This window comes from Zonotrichia albicollis, chromosome 5 (assembly GCF_047830755.1).
Source record: "Zonotrichia albicollis isolate bZonAlb1 chromosome 5, bZonAlb1.hap1, whole genome shotgun sequence".
Classification (NCBI taxonomy): Eukaryota; Metazoa; Chordata; class Aves; order Passeriformes; family Passerellidae; genus Zonotrichia; species Zonotrichia albicollis.
Window position 1 is genome coordinate 29,220,325 of NC_133823.1, and position 15,385 is coordinate 29,235,709.

The 15,385-nt window shown below is 42.0% G+C and overlaps 1 long non-coding RNA gene across 1 annotated transcript; it reads left to right on the top strand.

Annotated features, from left to right (window-relative positions):
• The first annotated feature begins 368 nt into the window (after window positions 1-368).
• Window positions 369-14,446, top strand: LOC106629356 (uncharacterized). The gene is made up of 3 exons (XR_001332632.3): window positions 369-4,489; window positions 8,973-9,040; window positions 10,975-14,446. It is a non-coding gene; the product is annotated as an uncharacterized LOC106629356 (long non-coding RNA).
• The last annotated feature ends 939 nt before the right edge of the window (window positions 14,447-15,385 follow it).

A 15,385-nucleotide genomic window follows, 5' to 3' on the forward strand; every position in this document is an offset into this window, starting at 1 on the left:
TTTGAAGCTGCTTTAACTGGAAGCCTGAGAAATCCTTGCTGATGCCCAGCAGGAGGTTTTCATTCAGCCCCTGGAGCAGAACCTCATTTTCTCCCTGAACACTGCCAGGGCTTTTTCTTGAATATGGAGGTGCAGGGCATGCTTCTAAGTAATGAATGAGAACTGCTGGGCAAGGCATAAAAGCTTCCACATTGAAAAAACATCCAGTTCATGTTACTGTCCCTAGGTGTGCATGTCTTTATGTGCCTAGCACACAATAAATAATCCCTCATGGCTGAAAAATACCCAGATACTTAATATGAAAAATGAGAACATCAAAGTTATGTTGTTTTTTTTTTTTTAGGCATCAGACTGTCATGAAACAAAGACTATGGTGCCATTTAACATACATTTCATGTCACTGCCTAATCTTTCTTTGCTGCGCTGCCTGTGCTTTAATCCCCATTCTGTTGTGTTTGCCCCAGTGCTCAAACCCTGGCAGTGCATGTACACAGTGATGCTGCCATTGCCCTGTGTCCCTCTGTCCCTATGTCCCTGGCACCTGCAGGGACACAGGGACAGTCCTGCAGTCCTGCTCCAGGCTGGAGCAGCATCCCTGCTGTGCAAAGGGCTCCAGACCCCAGCACCATCCCCTACTCCCTGTGTGTCTCCCCATGATGCTCCGTGGTGGCAGGGCGGCCTGTGTGGCCTCTTCCTGCCTGGGGGCTCCAGCCCCACTGCACTGGGTGTGTGCCCATCACCACAGTGGCTGCCTGCCCTTCCCCTGGTGACATATCAGTCCCTTGCCCCTGCCAGTGTCCCTGTGCTGGCCTAGCCTGGTCCCCACACTGTGGAAAGGTGGCAGCCCCTGCAGTTCCCTGGAGAGCTGGCTCAGAGGGAGGCCCACGTCTGTTTCCCTGCATTTCATAAATGTCCTGGGGACTGCCCACTGACAATTGAATTATTTGTCTTCAGGAAACTGGAGTTGTAGAGAACCTGACTTTCAGGAGAGCAGCGTTTCAGCTGCTATTTGCTGCTTTAGGGGGTCCTTGTCTTAAAAGGTGGATCCTGGGCCTGTGGCTCTTCAGGGTCTTCCAGCATATGAAATTGATCTGAGGACACTCAGGTCTTTTTCTAGAGTTGCTTTTTCTCTGGTTCACCGAGTAATTTTGTTGAGATTTGGTTTTTTTTTGGTGTTGGCAAAAGATATGGAACAAAGGAGCCCCAAACGAAAATCTGTCTGGCATGCCTGTCAGAGATGACTTGATTTCTGCCAATCCTCCAGCTGCTGGTTCCATCTGTTGTCTCCTGATTTTTTTCACTTGTAACCACCTTAGGGCACAAGCCACTTCTGTGTGTGTGAGTCTAAAGGGACTGGTATGACACAATGGAAGTCCTCAATGCTTCAATGCAATGCTACATATAATATTAAAATGCTCAGCAAGAGATTTCCAGTATATTTCCAACTGCATCTGAAATAAACTTCTCATTAATGAATAATCAAGAATATCAGCGTTCCTTACACCCTAGTTAAATATATGTGGCAACTCTGATTTCTGTGCTGAAGCATTTTTATTGTCATTTTAGTAGTTTTCTTTTCCCCAGACATCCCTACAGGGCACTTTCAGAGCACTTGACTGGCAGTGCCTGCCTGTGCATGCCCACTGGCACATGCTGATCTTCTGAGTAAGAGCTGAGCTGGAGGACACTGGCTTTGAATCACCAAGGGTTACTCGTTCATCAACATTTTACTGCTGTCTTCTCCTGACCCTTCAGCTGCTCCCAGTATGATTTGCCTCAGTCTCTCTTCCTCTTCCCAAATGGGAAGTCTCTCTTCCTCTTCCTCTCAAACGGGAGTCTGCTCTCCCATTTTCACTCCTCCCCCCTTTACTTTCCCACAAGCCACATTTTTTCATACTCTGTCATGCAGGGCTGGGAGTGCACCCAGCCTCTGCCAGGCACGTCCAGGGGCTGGTCACAGCCTCCTGCTGCCACTGCAATGCTGTGCTGGGCTGCCTTGCACACAGCACACACAGCTAGGCTCCAAGGCTAGCTTCATCCTCAAGCCCTTGACAAAGCCATGAAAAGGGGTAGCCATTGCAAATAGCGGTGAACTTGAAGTGTTATACTTACACAAGAGATGCCATGCTTGCTAGGTGTGCTTAAGTTGCTGCTGATTTGCGCACAAGAAGGGGAGTAACCTTTGTTTTTGTTGTCTGTATTTATGCTAGGCAAACTTCTTCCACAACTGATGGTGGTCCACAATTCTCAAAGTAAAAAGATCACCCTTTTAGTTGGCATGCTTGTATTTTGTGTAGAAAAAGCCTAATAAATCACAGAAAGAGAGAAGATGGGAAAATACAGCTGCTGTGTCATTGTACTGCAGATTGAATCACATGATTTCAAAATTTTCAGCAGCAGCAAGAAGAGCAAAGTCAGTAAAACACATTGCAGAAGTACATGCAGTTTTGAGGCAGCCACATAGTGGACATGAGGGCTTCCTCAGGCCTAACAAATAATGTCTGGTTAGAGAGGTCTGTTTCAGAGACGGAGGGAGATATGAGGCAGCACATTTTTCTGTCTGTGTAGGCTTGTTTGCTCATTTTATTTTAAAAGAGTTTCAAAATGAACAACACATATCCCCACCTAGGTGAATAATTTTGTTTCAGTCCACAGTGTGGCACCTCAATTTCAGCTGCAAAGACTCAGGCTCATGGTGCCAGGCCCTGTGCTAGAGCAGCAGAGATGGGGACATGTGCTCCTCTGCCATCCCTGCTGTGGAGAGGGGGAGGTCAGGAAATCAAATGTTGGGATTAGTAACACAATACACCACAGTAGGCAAATTCATCAGGGCTCATCTGTTGGAGCCTGAACATTTCTGAGAGCATATTTAAAGCCTTTTGCTTTGGTGTGGGATTTGGGGTTTTTTAAAATTGGTTTTGTTTCTTGGCTTTTTTATTTCTTTTCTCAGTGGACTAAGTTCCTCTATGGATTTCACTCCAGGGAGCTGTGGAAGAGCTGGCCTGTTCCCATGGAGCAACCTGCACTAAGACATAACAAAGACTAACAGAACTCTGAGGTAGATGACCTGCAGCCACATTAATTATTGATCAAGTTAGCAGTTGATGAGTTGTGCTAAATTGATCTGTGGCAAGGTAATGTGAATTAAAAGCTGCTTAAATATTTAGTTTTGGGTTCTTTCTATATGGCAGGAATTTGAATTAAAGGCTACACAGGAGTCATGACTGGAATCAACTTTTCAGTAAAGACAAGCTGTCAGAATAAAAGGTGCTATCTAAATGTAAATCAGGATTTCTCAGAGGAGGAATCTCTTGCAGGTAAATATTTTAATGGAGGACTGGAAATCTTTCCTCACAAAATTCTCTAAAGGTAGGATGATAGATTAAGATTTTCTTGTCATTAGTTTAATTCCTCCATATTTTATTTTAATTAAATGCTGCTGCATCTGAGGTAGGGCACAAAGCATTGCCAGGAAAAAGAGAGACTAAAAGCCTGTAGGAAGTGAAGGAGGACTATTGGCTGAAACTCCATATGTTTGTTGCAGCACTGCAATGCTGTGCAGCTGGAGCACAGCTTGAGTGAAATGAATCTGTAGATGACTGGTGAGAGGAAGTAAGGGGGCTAATTCTGACATTGGATACATATATGTGTGTGTGTATATATATATATCAGGCAAAAGAATTTGCTGATGACTCTGCACAGGGGCTTGTAATGGAAGGGAGCCAGTGCCCTGAGCTAAAGTGCCTTTGCCAGTGAGATAAGTCCCACTGAAGAAAAATCACTCCCTCTGAAGTGGCTCAGATCCCCTCAGCATGCTCAGATCCTGCTGCATTGCCCCACAAACTATTTTGAATGACTTTATGATGTCATTAATAGAGTTTTGAAGGCTGACATGCATTCTTGGTTGGTTTAGGTGCTGCATCTCCAAATAAATTCTTCCCTGGCTTCTACCAGCCTCTCTCCAAAGTAACATCCTTAATGCAAACCAGTCTTGGTCCTGAAGTGGAAATGTGTTTTATCTCACCAGTTTAGTGCAAACAGGCTTGAGTTATCTTTAGTGAGAAGAGAAGGCTCCTGCTTTTCCTACTGTGGTTTCTTCCTTACAGTTTGTCTCACTTCATTCCTTCATGTACCAGAGAGCACTTTGGTATTCAAGGGTATTTGTCTTGTTTTTTCTCACCCTTCACAAAAGCTGTCCTCTGCTTAACATGCACATTTTTTCCTTCAGAGCCATTTTCCTCTGTAGGCTCTCTGAGCTGGCCAGCTGCCAAACAGTAGGGTGAGCTGCATGAAAAAGCCTTGATCATTGACAGGCTGTCTTACAATTTCTTTCTTGTATTCAAGATGCAGATGGATGTTATTAGAAAGGTTTTTACTTCGAATGTGCGCGGCTTGTCCACATGGCTGAGATTAGTGCTCAATACTCATATAATGCTTTTCATCCTCAAAAGGACTTTACAAGCTCCAGCCCTCAAAACACCCCCACAAGGTAGGTGCCCGAGTTTTGTTATGTGTGTTATAACAAGGAGGGACACATGTTAGTAACTTGTTCAAAGATGTATGCCACAGTGAGCATTGTAAAAGAAGGAATTATTTACACTTTCCTAATGTTCTTCTGTGATGTGTTCCTAGGAAAATAATAAGTTAAAAGACTTCACCATGGCAACATGTTTTCACCCATGAAAGAAGCGATTAGTGACATCAAAAATTAAATTGTATCTCAGGTTATAGTACTACTAGATAAAAATGCAGCATTTCTAAAATTTATGAGGCCAAATATGCTACTGCACTAAGCTTCAATTAATACAGCAGAACTGGAGCCTACAGGGATCGTCAAAGAGACTCAAATTTGATAGAAGATTTGGAGCACTTGCCTCAAACCATACTTCAAAACAGAGGGAAATGATTATAGGAAGAATGATGAAAAATGCCTTCTCAGTTGAAAGGACAGTGCAGGATTATTTTTTTCCTCTGCTTTGACTGCATGATTATAATTAAAACAGCTCCAGTAACCTGAACAGTCCCAGTATGAACTCCTTTCCACAGAAAGTTCTTGTAATATTGTACCTCATCTTAGTGAGGAGGCTGAAATAAGCTGTAGCAGTAAAAGATATCTTTATAATTATGTATTTTCACTGAGCTTCTACTGGCATGAGTGTGCTGACATGCTTTACCTTGCACAGACAAGCCAGTGGAAGTTCCCAGTGTTGACCAGCGCATGTAAACTGGCCAGGGCCACTCTGGGATGTGGTTTCTAAACTAGGTGGTCAAGACCTTGAAGGCTCTGATAATCATCATTTAAGGTCTTTGTAGCCTCAGTGGGCCTGAGGGCCTGCAGAGGTACCTGGAATATTGTCTTGGGAAACAGCAGCCAGCCTGGTGCCATGAGGAGCAGTCCATAGGGCTGTGAGATGGTGAGGCTCCTCTGCATAAACCAGCAGGGGCTGTCTGGGGGAGCCCACAGGCACAGGGGTTTGCCCCACAGACATACACCCACCTTATGCTTTCTGGATAAACAGGCTGCAAATAGCCTGGCTAGCCCAAGCCCTGCAGAGGGTAAAGCTTGATAGGCTAAAGCAAGTGTATATTCTAATTCTGTTCCCTCTTCCCTATTTTTTGGGAAGCATTACTTTCTTTCAGATTATTGTTTTTTTTTTTCACAGAGTGAATGCTTGCATAGCTGTGTCAATAGAATGAAGGACTCTGCAGCATCTCAGGAAAGATGCTGAGTGTGGCTGAACTCTCTGGTGTGTCATGTAGGACAGCATGGTTGGTGCTGCTATAGTGGGGAGAAGGGTTGGAATGGTATAAACTAGTCATGCTTTCTTAGCCCCAAAAAAAGTTTCTTTTTTTTTTTTTTACCCCAGAATACTTTGATATTCCAACTTATCTCCCTCTTGTTTCCCTGAGAAAGGTATCTGGCCCCATAAAGTACTCTGGAGAAAAGGGAAAAGTGAATAATTTTCTGGTTTTATGACTACTATGCAGTGTTTCAGGTAAATTCAGGGAAATGATGGGCACATAAATTAGTGAAATTTTTCTTAAGGGAAATTACAAGTGGAACAAGTTATCACATTTTTATGGTTCCTACATCCTTAGCCTTTAATGCCAGCTACCTGATTTCACTTTATAATTGTGCAAGTGAGTGCATCTAGGCCAATTAAGTCTTTTCAGTTGCTTTCAAAAGAGTTGCAAATGCCTGCTAGAAGATGGAGATGCCTTATGATTTAACTTTAATCATTTGGGTTGCAATTAAGAGATGCTTTTTCAGGGCCATGATTTACCTGTATAGTAAAAAAGACATATATGTGCTCATACTGTGAGGTATTTTAGTGAATAGCTCAAAGCTATGCATTGCTTTGGATATCTTCAGTACTTTTATTTCTCTTTAAAATTTACTGAAACAAAGATCTGCAAGCACTGCAGAATGGGTTCAGGCCACTCTAGTCCAGTTTTTCTCAAATGCCATCACATCTTCATCCACCTATAAATTCCTTTCTTATTTTTCACAAGATTAGCCTTGGAACCTTCAGGTTTGAGGCTCCCACAAAGTGAAGTGCAACTTAATTCTGGGGTGCACAAATCTTTTAAGATCTAACCACAGTAGGAAAATACTTCCCCTAACTTCAGTATTGGTCTCCACATTCAAATGAACTGAATAGCTGTAGCATTATTGATGGTTTAAAAAAAATTATATTTTTGCTTGAAAGGCTCCTCTTTGCACTTTAAAGGTCTGCTATATGTGGTTTTAATCAATTGTATTTATATTTACCAGCAGTAACAACCCACTATCAGGGTCAGAGATTTACATATAAGGTGAGAGGGACCCTCACTGGGAGTGTGTTAGTGATGAGTGTGGGTTAAAGATTACAGGTACTTCAAATAAAACCTCAGAAATTCTCTTTGAAAATAAACAAAATATCCAGGTAAATGCTTGACTTCTGGAACATTGAGAATATTTTTGTAACACAAGGGACCCAGACAGATTAATTAAAGCTGAAATTTTCTCCTGTGCTTCAACTCCTCTGCTCCCTAGCAAGAGGAATCTAAGCTCATACCTGAATGCAGTAGTAATGCAAAGGCTCCAGGCAACATTGTTAGCTACTCACATCAACGGAATGAAGTTGCACAGCTCCCTTCCACCTGAGAGAAGAGCTGTTTGAGCAGTTCGTGCGTCGCTAACGAGGCACAGATGTCGCCACTGGGCAAACAGGGGCAGGATTGTTGTGTTGTTTGTCATGCAGCTCTTCCCAGGGCACAGCTGAGCACACCTTGGAGAGGTGGCTCTCTCTGGGGGCTCCAAGCGGCGCATTGTTTTTCTTAGCTGGAGACCATCCTCTGCTGCAGCACTGTGAGAACTCCCTAAAAGCCCAGCAGGGATTAAAGACGTGGAGAAGGTGCTGAGCTGTTTTAAACTAGCAGGATTTTGTTGGTCTCATTGGAAGAGAGGGGCTTTGATGAGACGAGGACCTGGGCTGTAAAACAAAGGTACACTGAAAAGGAGAATGATCCAGCCCAGCTCTTCTCCCACCCAAGAATCTGCTTCCTCGTGTGAATGCTGCTCACGCACAAGCTAGAGCGTGTGGATGCCAATCTCCACCCTCCAGTTTATTTGCAGGAGGGTACTTGTGAAGTATTTCAAGACTTCCTTATCCCAAAGACTAAATACACAGGACTGTCTCCATTCCAGCTAGCTTCGGGTGAAGGAAGAGAGATAAAATTTAATTATGGATAGCAGGAGTGTGGCCACAGTGGCAGTGCACAGGGCTCTCGTCATGCCAGTCAGGAGCCAGCACATGTCAGTAGTCTTGTAAGTGGCTACTAAAAGTATTTAAAAAAAAAAAAAGAAAAGGAAAATTCTGGGCAAATATCTTCCTCCAACAAAATCTTTGAGAGTTCCTGTACTTTTCAAAAGTTACATCTTCCAGAAAGTCATCTATTTGCCACAAAGCGTTAATCTCAACTACCTCTTTCTGTCCAATTACTTCCCACATGTCAGTTTCTCTTCCTGACCTAGAAAACTTATTTACAAGATATACGTGGTTGGCTACAGATCTTCATCTGCAACTTCCCTCTGCTACTTGCCCTGCAAAGCACAGCAATAAAGACACAAGCTTTATCTTCTTCTTTTAATTTTTTTTCTAGAAAGGAAAAGTGAAACAGGCAGTGTGTTCCCGTGTTCTTCTGCACGAGAAGGCAATGGTGCATGTTCTCAGCACAAATCAGTTGTTGCAAGAGTAGGAAGATAGTGTTTATCACAGCTAGCTGCTGAATGTTTAAGGAGTATTATGAGTATCTGTTACATAAATGAAACAAATAACAAAATTAACATAAAAACCCTGAGGGAAAGTGATAAGTTGTTGCTGTCTGTCTTAGATCCAAGAAACACAAGGAATACATTGCGTAAACTTCTACCTCAGAGCTAGTGACTGCTTAAAAGTGCAGTACTGCTTGTTTCTGTCTGGTCCTTCACGTCTCTGTTTTTGTGTTACTGGAGGATTTCTTGTGTTACTGGAGGACAGCTGAATTTTATCCTTGAATTTATCATTATGCATTTGTACAGAAGCTGAAGGTTACAGTGGAAATAGGGATCTCTTTGTATTAAGTTCATTACAAAAGGAAAGGAATAGAAAGTCTTAATTTTCACTGCTGACTTTAACAGACACTGTAGAATGTATGAAACGCATTTGGACATAAGAGTGTTTTGAACCTGAAGTGTGTAGTTTTTTTATGATCTGCCCATTAAGAATATTCTTTGAATACAGGTTCAGTGAGAAGCTCTGCACACACAAGGCCAAGCAAATTGTCATTAACCTGTCCAGAATTATCAAAACAATTTCACGTCAAGCTTAGATCACCTAAGCTTAACTTAGTGTCCATTACCTGGAACATAGCTTAACTCAGTGTCCATTACCTGGAACATGCTTTCTTTGGACAGGCTAAAACTGGATTTTAAAACTCTTTTATTCCAGTTACTGGATGGTTTCTTCCTGGAAGAATGGATGGAACACAAATTGATGGAGTATGGTATTGCTAATTTGTAAGTAACAAAAATACCAACTTTTATAGAACTCACTGAACTTAAAGCTGATTCTATCCATTTAAATTGGTACCTAGTACTTGTCACAGTATGATATAGGTGTGAATATGCTTTGCCAGGATATGTATGCACAGCAGAGAAACATTCACTTAAGTACACACCCACACATCCCCATATGCTTTGAACAGATCTAAATGGTGACTGAAGGATGAAGAGGCTGAGCCACATAAACATTATCCACAATGACTATTAATTTCAAGGCAAAGCAATAATTCATAAAGGTTGTTAGGAAGCAATGTAAATGCAAATGCCCTTCTAATAAGTGCTGGCAATATTATGTTGGAACGTGTTTGTGATTCACCACAGTGTGTTAAGCAGGGAGGAGCGTGGATGATTTCTGTGGAAGATGGTGACAAGAGTAAAGAGGTGAAAACTGACAGGAATGTGGCATTTGGGGACTCAGTCCAAGGAACAGCTCTAGCATGGGCTGACTAAGCAGTGCAGTAAGTGCTTGGTGCTGGAGTGAAGATGGGCAATATCTGGAATAATTAATCAATAATTCATTATGGAAAAATGCTACCAGCTGTAAAATTAATTTGTAGAATAATGCCCTCCAGTAATGCCATAAGTTATAAATATATTCATATTTTTTAAACAGTACAAGCAGAAGACAAATGCTTCAAAAACATATAACGTATAACGTATAACATATAACGTATAACGTATAACATATAACATATAACATATAACTTAACATCTGACTTTAGAAAAATGAAAAAGTTTCTGATGGCAGCCAGTGAAAATTAGGCAATTAGTATAGAACCCTAGTACTGAAAACAGAGCACTGAGAGAAAAAGGTCTTAATAACAATGTTAACAACATTTTTTTTCTCATATAAATATTTTATACCCTGGTGCAGGAATAAAGTTCCTGTGTTTTTCATTTTCGTAGCAGAGCTTTACATGTTTTATTTATCATTCTGCATGATCTATTAGGTAACTTTATCATCGAGTGTTTTATGAAAAGCAGTATTGCTGGGTAATAATGATCATCTGGCTATCTATTGTTAATATGTATGAATGAAATTATTTTAAAGACTTGACCAGCTTTGAATAAATAGTAATCCCATCTATATTTGACTTTCAGACAATTTCTATTTTTGATACTTTCGCACAATCATGTAATATTTGGGTTGTAGAAGCTTCAAAAGAATATTTTAAATAATGCAATTATAGTTATTTCAGAAAAAGTAAGCTTGTGCTTTCTCTTAGGAAATATATTGGCCTAGTGTAAAATAATGAAATGTAAGTTTGGGTTTTAATTTGTTCAGTAATTTAAATTTCAAAGGCAATGAGTAAGAAGGAAATATTTTTTCCTTTTTTGAGATGTTGTTTACTGAAATACATTATTTGAAATATATGTGACACCAAATATATAGATCATGAAGCTGTTATGATATACATTCAGCAGCTGAAATGGTTCCTATGTACATCCTGCCTATGTTAGTTGATGGATGACTATTTGGAAAGGAACGGAGTGCATTTTTTAACCTATACATTATTCAGAAAGTGTCATCTATCTAAAACAACACTGGCTTTAGTCTCTGATACTTTTGCCACTGTGTAGCAGGTGCAATTTGAGACTCACACAGAGCACCTCTCCATGCTGGCAGCCTGTCGCAGAGCACACCAGGACTGAAGCACTGGCTTACTGCTGTGTGCTTTGCACCGTCCCATGGAACCGACCTCTTCCACCCCACATCCTCACGTGCAAAAGATGCAATCTCACTGCTTCTCTCTGTGCTTCATTTTCTGTTTAAATAAACAACTCGAAATGCTGCTGCTACTGTTACTAGAAACAGCACTTTGCTGTGCTTCTTTATATCTCAGAACACCTAAGAAGGTTAGCTGCCAGTTTTGTGTCTCTTTTCACAGAAGGAGAAGCTGGGGCAGATGTTGACATGAGATCTGGAGCACACCTTCCCAGCAGGGGTACCAGGACAGAAGACCTCCCATCACCACTTTTACTCTGAGCGATGAGGAGCAGACCTGTACCATGGTCACAAGCACAGAGGAGGTTTGTGTAGATGTTCCAGAGCTTCAGAAACACATGCTTGACCTTCGAGAGTTGCTGCTGATTTGTTCAGTGCTCACACAGTGCGCAGCACAGGCCTCCTGGGTGCTGCTGCAGTACAGCCACCTTTCCTTTTGTTTGGGCACCTTTATCAGCACAGCTAAAGGGAACACTGTGTGGACTGTGAATTCCTCTCCAAGATCATGTAAATACTTGGACAGTTTCTCTGCTGTTTCTCTGGTATTAATCTAACTAATTAAAGCTGGTTTGCATACATCTGCAGCTACAGCAGTAGTTTAATGATAAATATTCCCAAATGTAGCTATGCAAATAGTCACAAATTCTGAATAAATATGTGAAATGCATTATGGTAGTCAAAAATTCTTCAGTTTTTCCTTCAAGAAAAAAACAAAGAATGATTTTCCTTTATGGTACAGGCCAGGTTCTCTTCTGTAACCTTCAGAATTTCATATGAGTAAAGGATCATAAAACCTGCAGTAAACATTCAAGGATTATTTTACTATGGTCTGTGTTAGCTTTCTGTCTATCAGAGGTGCAGAGTGGTTGTTCCATATTATGCCCATACATAAGTGATTACTGTATGACAAATATCCACAATGACAGAGGATGTTATGTAAAAAATTAACAGACAAAACCACCCAAACAAACAGACAAACAAACATGCAAACAAGCAAACTCACGTGCCCTTCATCATAATGCAAAAGGTACTAAAAACTGGAATTGCGAGTGGTAGTAATCCCAGCCATGCATAAATCCCAAAAGGTGACAGTCATTCTTGGAAATGGTGCCACCCTAAAGAGGGAGCATAGAGGCTAATCTTATTTGAAGGATAAGATCATCTCCCCTTGGTAGTGGTCTTACTTGTACATAAAATAATTAATCTTTGACTTAAAACCCAACAAAATTGGCTTCTGCCCAGTCCAGAGGGGATGGCTGCTGTTGTCAAGGGCAGCTCTGGAGGGTTTCACCAGGCCAATACCTCTGTTCCCCTATAACTCTCTACCTCCATGAATAGTTATGGAAGTATCTTTTTATGGTTGCCAAGAAGATGCCAGGAGAGATCTGGGAAGGAGAGGGGCAATCCTGAGGGCTGGAGTTTAACTGCATGAATCTGCTGCAGCTGCCATGCCATCTCCAGGAGGTAGATGGAAACGAGTACCTACCCAAAAAATGGGAGAAAGGAGCATCCCTGGGCTTATAACCATATAGACTGTACATAACTTGCTCAACTCCCTCAAAGTGGCAATGTTTTATTTTTTACCAAGACAGACTCGTGCATCCCAAGCAAACCAAGCATTTAACTGTGGGTGACTAACTACAGGTGTAATGAATTGAAATCCATGTGGCTAAGCCAAGTGCAAGCTTTTAGAAGTGTATCTTCTTAAAAATGATGTTTAGCAAATGAACAAAATGCTCCCAGAACTGCTGAATTTGTTTCCTTAGCATTTTAGCTGTTTGACCTGACCATTTCAAATTACCTCTTGAAAGAAATGGACATATTCAGGAGAGGAGATACCCTGTATTTCTGATGCAAAATGCTTCTAGAAAATGACATAGCTATTACTTATAGCTATCCAAAAAGATATTATGCTGAGTTGTCATATTTTGTGTTGCAGGCTTTTCATACTGTTGAAATATCAACATCATATGTACTGTGTGTGTACAGTTAACTCTTGGTCTCCTGGTGCAAGATGAGTAGGAAACCTGTGTAATGTATTAACATGACCAGAAAAACACCCCCTCAAAAAAAATCACTCCATTGTAAATTAGGGTAAGACTAGATAACACCTGAAGAGTATTATCTAACCTGAAGAGTAACCAATAAGCAAAATGAATGGCATGTCCTGGTATACATGTGTATTTTAAATCATAGTGATTTTTTGTTGAAGCTGGAAAACAGGAAGAGAGTGAGAGTAAGAGAAAATGTAAGTTGCAAAAACATTTGATACCATAAATTATGGTTTGTTGAATACTTGTAGTGAAAAATGGGGGTTTCTGGAGATAATTGCATGTTTTCTCAAGTAATAACTGTCCTTACTCTGAATCTTGATGATTATTTACTGATTTATTGTTGGGATGTTTTTTTTTTCTATTCAGAAATAACTAGACTGATTTCAGCAAGAGAAAAAGCCCAGCATAAAGGACATGCTAGTATCTGCCATGGAGGATATGAATAATCAGAAATATTTGCATTATACAAATATGTTGCTTACAGATACAAAAAAAGGTGTTAACACAACACATCCTTAAATATTATCGAGATATTGTTGAGTATATTTGTACATAGTTCTGTATGTACAATTCTCTTCATTCATTCCCATTTATAACATTTCACGTAGCCTTTGACACAGATCTATAACCATTGAGATTTGTGACACTGATCAGAATACAGTGAGAGCCCTGAAATCCCATTCTCCGACGTGAAACATCCCTATGAATCACAGGTATTGTGCTACCAGACAGCACAGCAAAAAATTAACCAGAGCAAAACACTCGACTTGGTGCTGTTACAGCTAATAGGTCTGAAATGAAAGATAATTGCATATTAAAATAGAGTGGGTAGCTCTGTTTTGATGTAGAGATATAAAGATGTCAGGCAAGCTAGGCTGCAGCAGCAGGGAATGGGTGCCCTGAAGTGATTGAGGAGTGAAGCCCAAGAGAGCATTCCTCACATTCCTGTGGCACTCCTCCTATACATATGCCCCCAAAAAAGGGAATTCCAGCACTCTGAATTGGTAAACTGAGCTTCAGAAAAGCTGGCACTTTTCTATAGCTGCAGGCTTGATTCATTTGAAGGAATTATTATCATCTCTGGATGATGAACACGAGGCATATTTAAACTGTTATTTTTTAGGGCAAAGGGCATGACATTTCCAATATGTTACTAAAAAAAAAAAAAAAAAAGAAAAAAATTAAAAATCCCCCATAAGGACTTCTAGTAAGCACCAATAAACAAGATGTAGAGAATGTGGAGCACTCCCTAGTATTTTCCCATGATATGCCCAGAATAATTGGTATTACTGCAAAAATATTTTGCTGACACATCTGAGTGGGATTAGCCCAAAGAGCTATCCTTGTTAATGAGCCATATCTAGAAATTGAGTAGGTTTAGTAGATTACTGTCTGAAGACACAGCATTTTTGAGAACCACTTATGTCTAAAAGTGTAACATATTTTCTCCTGGGACTAGCAGTGTACGTTTTGTAAGGAAAAGATGGTTATCCCTGGGAAATTTCACAAATGAAAAAATCAAATAAAGATGACACTACCTTACTTGGAATTGAAATGTGACTTCTAGTGACTGGGAATTAAACAGATTTATTAGTGTTGACATTATTTACATTGCGTGATCCGTATCAGCGAAGGGTACACATCACTTGTGAAAGCAAATACATTAATAGTATTACCCTGCCGCTAATGGCACGCTAATAATACTCGCATGCTCCGCGTTTGTCAGGCTGCTGCTGAGACGTGCTCGGTGTCGTGGTAAACAAAGAAAATCAGCCATGTTGCGAGACCCTTTATTCTTAAAAAACTTAAGTTCACGTGAGGAGCACCCGCCGCTAGATAACCCCAGAACAGCGATAAATCAACGATTTCACACCCCTCCCTTCCTCGTTTTTACCCCATAGCAATGACAGAGGGGACAGCCGGCTGATACGGATTACTTTGGAGAAGCGTGACAACAGGTGGCCTCCCCGAACTCACTAGACTGGGCAGATCAAGTCTTTATTTTATTTATTTATTTTTTTGGCGTCCAGCTTGCCCATCAGCGGTATCGGTGACCAGGGGGGAGCTGGGATGATGCGCGTCCCTCGGGACCATGGCGGCGGCCGCTCGGACTTCTTTTTGGTGGTTAAGCCGGGCCAAGGCCGCGCTCCCGGGGGAGGACGCTGGGGCACCGCCGCCGGAGGGGACCCCTCAGCCGCGACCCCCGGTGACCCGCCCCGCTCCCTCCTTCCTTCCCTCCCTCCTCCGTCCCGCCTCGGCCCGCCCCCCGCCGCTCCGCCTCCCCGAGCCGGCAACTTCCCCGTCGCCGAGGCGGGCGCGGAGCCCCCCATCAGCCCGGATGGGAGGAGGAGGAAGAGGAGGGAGGAGGCGACGCCGACGCTGCTGCCCGAGGGGATGCGGCGGAGCGGGCCGGCGGGAGGCGTAGAGCCGGCTCGAGAGGGAGCGCCGAGCCCTTGTCGCCGCCGCCGCTGCCACCGGCGGGGCTCGGCCGCCGCCTGCAGCCGCTCCGGGAGGCGGCGC